Source organism: Pongo pygmaeus, chromosome 1, assembly GCF_028885625.2.
Source record: "Pongo pygmaeus isolate AG05252 chromosome 1, NHGRI_mPonPyg2-v2.0_pri, whole genome shotgun sequence".
Classification (NCBI taxonomy): domain Eukaryota; kingdom Metazoa; phylum Chordata; class Mammalia; order Primates; family Hominidae; genus Pongo; species Pongo pygmaeus.
In genome coordinates, this window is record NC_072373.2 from 13158901 (window position 1) to 13167986 (window position 9086).

Here is a 9086-nt window from a genome sequence, read left to right on the forward strand (position 1 = left end):
AGTATAGTATAAACATGACTCTTTTTTTCTTTTGTAAAGATAGGGTCCTACTTTGTTGCCCAGGCTGGTCTCAAACTCCTGGCCTCAAGCTAGCCTCTCACCTTGATCCCCACAAAGTGCTGGAATTACAGGTGTGACCCACCAGCCTCCTCCTCTCAGGTTCAAGTGATTCTCTTGCCTCAGCTTCCCAAGTAGCTGGGACTACAGGCGTGTGCCACCACACCAGGCTAATTTTTGTGTTTTTAGTAGAGAGCGGGTTTGGCCTGTTGGCCAGGCTGGTTTTGAACTCCTGATCTCAGGACTCCTGACCCACCTTGGCCTCCCAAAGTGTTGGGATTACAAGCTTGAGCCACCACGCCCGGCCTAAACATAACTTTAAAAAAAATTTTTTATTTTAGGTTCAGGAGTACATGTGCAGGTTTGTTATATAGGTAAACTCATGTCATGGGGGGTTGTTGTACAGATTATTTCATCACTTACGTACTTAGCCCAGTATCCAATAGTTATTTTTTCTGCTCCTATCCCTCCTCCCACCCTCCACCCTCAAGTAGGCTCCTGTGTCTGTTGTTCCCCTCTTTGTGTCCATGAGTTCTCATCATTTAGCTCCCACTTAGAAATGAGAACATGCAGTATTTGGTTTTCTGTTCCTGTGTTAGTTTGCTAAGGATAATAGTCTCCAGCTCCAACTATGTTCCTGCAAAAGACATGATCTTGTTCTTTTTTATGGCTGTATAGTATTCCATGGTGTATATGTACCACATTTTCTTTATCCAATCTGTCATTGATGGGCATTTAGGTTGATTCCATGACTTTGCTATTGCGAATCGTGCTGCTATGAACATTCACGTGCGTGTGTCTTTATGGTAGGATGGTTTATATTCCCCTGGGTATATACCCAGTAATGGGATTGCTGGGTTGAACGGTAGTTCTGCTTTTAACTCTTTGAGGAATCGCCATACTGCTTTCCACAATGGTTGAACTAATTTAGATTCCCACCAACAGAGTATAAGTGTTCCCTTTTCTCTTCAACCTTGCCAGCATCTGTTATTTTTTGACTTTTTAATAATGGCCATTCTGACTGGTGTGAGATGGTATCTCATTGTGGCTTTGATTTCCATTTCTGTAATGATCAGTGATATTGAGATTTTTTCCTCATGATCGTTGGCCACATGTATGTCTTTTTTTTTTTTTTTTTTGAGATGGAGTCTCGTTTTGTCACCCAGGCTAGTGCAGTGGCACGATCTCAGCTCACTGCAAGCTCCGCCTCCCGGGTTCACGCTATTTTCCTGCCTCAGCCTCCCAAGTAGCTGGGACTACAGGCGCCCGCCACCATGCCCAGCTAATTTTTTTGTATTTTTAGTAGAGACGGGTTTCACTGTGTTAGCCAGGGTAGTCTCGATCTCCTGACCTCATGATCCACCCACCTCGGCCTCCCGAAGTGCTGGGATTACAGGCATGAGCCACCGTGCTTGGCCTTTTTTTTTTTTTTTTTTTTTTTTGAGACAGAGTTTCACTCTTGTTGCCCAGACTGGAGAGCAATGACAGGATCTCGGTTCACTGCAATCTCCGCCTCCTGGGTTCAGGCAATTCTCCTGCCTCAGCCTCCCAAATAGCTGGGATTACAGGCATGCGCCACCACGCCTGGCTAATTTTTGTATTTTTAGTAGAGATGGGTTTCTCCATGTTGGTCAGGCTGATCTTGAACTCCCGACCTCATGTGATCCACCCACCTTGGCCTCCCAAAGTGCTGGGATTACAGGCATAAGCCACCGCGCCTGGCCCATATGTCTTCTTTTCAAAAGTGTCTTTTCATGTTCTTTGCCCACTTTTTAATGGGGTAGTTTGTTTTTGTCTTATAAATTTGTGTGTGTGTGTGTGTATGTGTGTTTTGAAATGGGGTCTCACTCTGTCCCCCAGAATTGAATGCAGTGGCACAATCACGGCTCACTGCAACCTCTGCCTCCCGGGTTCAAGCGATTCTCCTGCCTCAGCCTCCTGAGTAGCTGGGATTACAGGCGCATGCCATTGCACCTGGCTGATTTTCATATTTTTAGTAGAGACAGGGTTTCTCCATGTTAGCCAGGCTGGTCTTGAACTCCTGACCTCAGGTGATCTGCCCACCTCAGCTTCCCAAAGTGCTGAAATTACAGGCATGAGCCACCATGCCCAGCCTGTCTTGTAAATTTGTTTAAGTTCCTTATAGATGCTGGATATTAGACTTTTGTCAGATGTGTAGTTTGCCAATATTTTCTCCCATTCTGTAGGTTGTCTGGTTAGTCTGTTGATAGTTTCTTTTGCTGTGCAGAAGCTCTTAAGTTTAATTAGATCCCATTTGTCAATTTTTGCTTTTGTTGTGATTGCTTTTGCTATCTTTGTCGTTAAATCTTTGCTTGCTTCCTATGTCCAGGATGGTATTACTTAGGTTTTCTTCCAGGGATTTTACAGCTAAACATAACTTTGATATGCACTGGGAAACCAACACATTTGTGTAATTTCACTTGATTGCTATATTTGCTTTATTGCACTGGTCTGGAACTGAGTCTGCAATATCTCTGAGGTATGCCTGTATGTCATCCAGGTGGAACAAATCTGCATTTTTAGAACAAGCAGTAGATTATAGGTTACTGTACTTAAGTTCAATGAGAAGACAATAGCATTTTGCGATTTTTCTTTCTACCTTTCCAATGATAATATCTCATTTAGTCTTGCATTGGAATTCTTTTTTGGCTGTATTTTGCTAGGTTTGTACTATCTTCAATGTTTTCCATAACCAAAGGCAGCAATTTAACTAACTCATGAAAATACGTATTCTGGAAATTTGGCTGATTCTTTCTGCTTTTGCTATTGCCCATTGAACTACTTTCAGATGCTGTCCAAAGTCCTTACTATGGCCTGTGGGGCCAAGGGGTCTATCCCTCACTTACCCTGCTCCACCCACCTGGCTCTCTTGCCAACCTCTGGCAGCTCACTCATGCTCAAGAACTTTGCACCTGAGGTCCCCAGGACCAAATGCGGCCTGGGCTGTTCCTTTAACCTACCCAGTCGGTTCACTCCCTCACTTCTCAGGACTCTGCCCCAAAGGTATTGAAGAGCTTATAGAGAACTTTCCTGATATACCAAAATAAAATTGCACCTCTCACACCCAACCACATCACTCTATAATATAAGCTCTTTTTTTTTTTGAGACAGAGTCTTACTATGTCACCCAGGCTGGAGTGTGATAGCGCGATCTCGGCTCAATGCAACCTCCACCTCCCGGTTTCAAGCAATTCTCCTGTCTCAGCCTTCAAATAGCTGGGATTACAGGCGCCCACCACCAAGCCTGGCTAATTTTTGCATTTTTAGTAGAGACTGGGTTTCACCATGTCGGCCAGGCTGGTCTCAAACTCCTGACCTCAGGTGATCTGCCCGCCTTGGCCTCCCAAAGTGCTGGGATTACAGGCGCGAGCCACCGTGCCCAGCCTCCACTCTGTAAGTTCTTATGTGAATTCATTTTTATCTATGGCACTTTTCTTTATCTCCATCTGACACATTATATAATTGCTTATTCATTCCTTTATTGTCTGTCTTTCCCCATAAGAATGTAATCTTCAAGAGAACAGTGACCATATTTTGTTCTTAGGTGTGCCTTTAATGTCTAGCACTGTGCCAGGTACATAGTGAGGTCTCAATAAATATTAATTGATGAATAAATGATCAGTATCGGTTATTAAGACTGATCAAATTAACATATGGGAGTCCATTGTTAGAATAAGGCAATTAACAACAGGTACTGAGAAGCCATAAATATATGCTTTTAAGATTAACCTCCTGGCTGGGTGAGGTGGCTCACACCTGTAACCCCAGCACTTTGGGAGGCCGAGGCAGGAGGATCACCCTGAGGTGAGGAGTTCAAGACCAGCCTGACCAATATGGAGAAACCTGTCTCTACTAAAAATACAAAATTAGCTGAGGGTGGTGGCGCATGTCTGTAATCCCAGCTACTCAGGAGGCTGAGGCAGGAGAATCGCTTCAACCTAGGAGTTCAACTGCGGAACTTGAACCGTGGAGGTTGTGGTGAGCTGAGATCGCACCATTGCACTTCAGCCTGGCAACAAGAGCAAAACTCCGCCTCAAAATAAACAAACAAAAAGATTAACCTCCTAATACCTTCTTGTAATATTGTCTTGGGATAAAGCATAGTTATAAAAATGCTGTTTCAAAAATGATTTTGGACAGAAAATATTTAGAAGAAAATGGATATCAACTTAAAATTTGATATCAACAGAATTAAAAATTCCATTATTCCAAAATGGAATTAAATAATATGTAGATGCTTTAAAACTCTAAGAATATGAAAGATAATGTCTTTGTTGGTAATAATAGTAATAATTTTGGAATTTAAGGAAATATTACTAAGTAAATTTACTTTCTAAAAGAGTCACGTAAAGAAACCTGGCAGATACCACTGGACTCAATCAATCAACATTAACTTCAGCAGTAACGGGACACAGTGGCATCATGGATCTCCTGAAGAGATGCTCTGAGAAGGACACCCTGTGAGTTTTGTAGCATTCCTGCCAGATTGCGTAACCCTAATCTAATCATAAGAGAACAATTAGACACACCTGAATTGAGAAACCCACAAAACAACTGGCCTGTTCTTTTAACAAATGTCAATAACATGAACAAGAAAGAAAGGCCAAGAAACTATTCCAATTTAATGAAGACTAAAGAGACAGGACAGGCCAGGTGCAGTGGCTCACACCTATAATCCCAGCACTTTGGGAGGCTGAGGCAGGCAGATCACATGGTCAGGAGTTCGAGACCATCCTGGCCAACATGGCGAAACCCTGTTTCTACTAAAAATACAAAAATTAGCCAGGCATGGTGGTGCACACCTATAATCCCAGCTACTTGGGAGGCTGAGGCAGGAGAATCACTTGAACCTGGGAGGTGGACATGGCAGTGAGCTAAGATTGCACCATTGCACTCCAGCCTGGGAGACAGAGTGAGACCCCGTCTCAAAAAGAAAAAAGGAAGGAAGGAAGGGAGAGAGAGAAAGGAAGAAAGAAAGAAAGAAAGAAACAGAAAGAAAGAAAGAAAATCACAAAGTGCAATGCATGGTCTTGGGTTAGATGATCATTTTTTTAAAATATAACTAAAAAGGTTATTGGGACAATTGGTAAAATTTGAATATGGATTGTATATTTAGACAATAGAATTGTGTTTCCTACGTACGATTAGTACACTGTGGTTATAAAGAGAAAGTCTTTGTTCTTAGGAGGCCTATGTACAAGTATTTAGGCGCGAAGGGTCATGATATAGGCAACTGACTCTCAAATGATTACGCAAATAACAATAAGAACATACAGAGAGGTTCAAAGACGTAAAGCAAATATGGCAAAATGTTAACAATTGGTGCATTTGGTTTTCATTTGATTTTTGAGACAGAGTCTCACTCTCATGCCCAGGCTAAAGTACAGTAGCACAGTCAGAGCTCACTGCAGCCTTAAACTCCTGGGCCCAAGTGATCTCCTGCCTCAGCCTCCCAAGTAGCTGGGACTCAAGGCACATGCCACCACCCGTGGCTAATTAAAACAATTTTTTTTTTGTTTTTTTTTGTAGAGACGGGTCCCACTATGTTATCCAAGCTGGCCTTGAACTCCTGACCTCAAGTGATCCTCCTGCCTCTGCCTCCCAAAATTCTGGGATTATAGGCCTGAACCTCTATGTCCAGTAATTGGTGCATTTGGATGTATTTTTTTTTTTTTACCAAATTTTCTGAGGGTTTGAAATCAATTCTTTCTCTTTTTTTCTTTCTTTCTTTCTTTCTTCCCTTTCCTTTCTTTCTTTCTTTTTCTTTTTTTCTTTCTTTCTTTTTTTTTTTTTGACAGAGTCTTGCTGTATCGCCCAGGCTGGAGTGCAGTGGCGCAATCTTGGCTCACTGCAACCTCCACCTCCCGGGTTCAAGCGATTCTCCTGCCTCAGCCTCCCAAGTAGCTGGGACTACAGGCGCCTGCCAACATGCCTGGCTAATTTTTTTGTATTTTTTGTAGAGGCGGGATTTCACTACATTGGCCAGGCTGGTCTTGAACTCCTGACCTTATGATCCGCCCACCTCGGCCTCCCAAAATGCTGGGATTACAGGTGTGAGCCACTGCGCACCATGCCCGACCTTCTTCTTTTTTTTTTGAAACAGAGTCTTACTCTGTTGCCCAGGCTGTGGTGCAGTGGCACGATCTCAGCTCACTGCAACCTCCACCTCCTGGGTTCAAGTGATCCTCCCGCCTCAGTCTCCCAAGTAGCTGGGATTACAGATGCATGCCACCATGCCTGACTAATGTTTGTATTTAAGTAAAGACGGGGTTTTGCCATGTTGGCCAGCCTGGTCTCGAACTCCTGACCTGAGGTGATCCATCCTCCTCGGCCTTCCAAAGTGCTGGGATTACAGGCGTCAGCCACTGTGCCAGCCTGAAATTTTTCAAATTAAAAACTTTAAAAATGACCACCACTGCCAAAAACACCAAACAACCTGATTCAAAATGAGCAAAGACATGAATAGACATATCTCCAAACAAGATGTATGAATGGCCGATAAGCCCTTGAAAAGATGCTCAATATCCCCAATCATTAGAGAGATGCAAATCAAAACCACAACAAAATATATCACCTCATACCCATTAGATGGCTACTATTAAACACTATAAAATAGGAAGTGTTGTCAAAGTATATAGAGAAACTAGAATGCTTGTACACTGGTGGTGGGAATGTAAAATGGTACAGCTGCCACGGAAAAGAGTATGGCAGTTCCTCAAAAAATTAAAAATAGAATTACCGCGTGATCTAGCAATTTCCTTTCTGGGTATACACCCAAAAGAATTCTGACCAGGGTCTTGAAGAAATATTTGTCCATACATGTTTAAAGCAGCATTATTCACAATAGCCAAACATGAAAGCAACACATATGTCCACACACAGATTAATGGATAAGCAAAATGAGGCACTACATACATACAATGATTTTTTATTTTTTTTGAGACAGGATCTCGCTCTGTTACCCAGGCTGCAGTGCAGTGGCATGATCACAGCTCACTGAAGCCTTGACCTTCCAGGCTCAAGTGATCCTCCCACCTCAACCTCCCCAGTAGCTGAGACTACAGGTGCACACCACCATGCCTGGCTAATTTTTGTATTTCGTAAATTTTGTATTTTTGTATTTTTTGTAGAGATGGGGTTTCACCATGTTGCCCAGGCTGGTCTCAAACTCCTAGGCTCCACCTGCCTTGGCCTGCCAAAATGCTGAGATTACAGATGTGAGCCACAACACCCAGCCTATGCAATGAAATATTATTCAACCTTAAAAAGGGAGGAAATTCTGACACATGCTACGATATGGATGAACCTTGAGGACATTATGCAAAGTGAAATAAGCCAGTCACAAAAAGACAAATAGTGTATTATTCCATTAGTATAACATCTAGAGTAGTCAAATTCTTAGAGATGGAAAGTGGAATGGTAGTTGCCAGAGGCTGAGGGAAGGAGGGAGGGGAAGTACTGTTTAATGTGTACAGAGTTTCAGTTTTGTGAGATGAAAAGAGTTCTAGAGATGGATGATGGTGATGGTTACAAAACAGTATGAATGTACTACCATTTGATACATTGAATGTAATACTATTGAACTCTACACTTAAAAATCGTTAAGATGGGAGATATTATGTATGTGTAGTTTACCAAATAAAATTCTTTTTCAGTAACTGAAGAGAGAAAAATATTTGCAACCATTACAATAACAATTGATTCTAGTAAGAGTCATTAATGGGGTTAAAATTAGAGGGTAAAAGTTTAATGAAAGACAGAATATTTATATACTGTCAAATTATCTGTTTCAAATATATTTATTAATTAGAAAAAAAAAACCTAGTAATTTTACAGTGGAGAAATTAGGAGGTATAAATCAAAGTAAACACTATCAGCATTAGGACAAATGGACATGTTCCTCCTGACATGTTGCACTAGGAAGGACACGATATCACTTCTATGTTACTACTGCCAAAATTTATGCAAAATCTGATCTAATGATGAAGGAAACACCAGACAAACCCAAAATGAGGGACAGCCTACAAAATAACTGGTCTGTCCTCTTAAAAAATGTCAAGGGCCAGACTCAGTGATTTGTCCCTGTAGTTCCAGCTACTAGAGAGGCTATGGTGAGAGGATCACTTGAGGCCAGGAGTTTGAGGCTATAGCATGCTGTGATCACACCTGTGACTAGCCACTGCACTCCAGCCTGGGCATAGCTAGATCTCATCTCTAAAAAAAAAAAGTTAAGGTCATGAAAGATCAAGAATGACTGAGGAACTCTTTCAAGTTAAGAAGACTGAAAGCACGTGACAACTGAATGCAGTTTGTAATCTGGCATTTTCTTTTGCTATTAAAGAACATTATTTTGACATCTGGTGAACTCTGAATAAGAGCTGTCAATTAGATTATAGTATGATATCAATGTTAATTTCCTTATTTTGGCAATTGTGTTATGGCTAGGTGAGAGAATGTTCTAGTTTTAAAGAAGCATATACTTAAACATTCAGAGGTAAAGAGGTATCATGTTTGCAACTTACTCTCAATGGTCCAGATAAAAACATATGTATATATATGTATCGATGTGTCTGTGTGTGTGTGCATGCATGTGTGAGTGTGTGGCGAGAGAGAGAGAGACAGAGAGAAAGCAAACATGGCAAAATGTTAATATTAAGGAAAATCTGAGTATATGGGATATGGGAATATAAGGGTATATGGAACCTTTTTGTATTATTTTTGCAATTTTTATGTAAGGCTGAAAATTACATAAATCAAGATTAAAAATTAAAATAACAACGAAAGGCAAGTGGAACCCCCCCAGCAGTGAATGCTGGAGGTCTGATGATAATGAACCAGGAAACGTTCATGGGAAAACAGGATGTAGAACTATAGGAATTAAACTTTACCCTGAAAAGCTTGGCATCTTCCCAAACATAGGTGGACATAATTGTGTTTTCCCAAAGTACTTTTTATCCTAATCTCCTTTGAAAACAGAATAAAGTGAGCACCAAATCCTGCTTCACTCT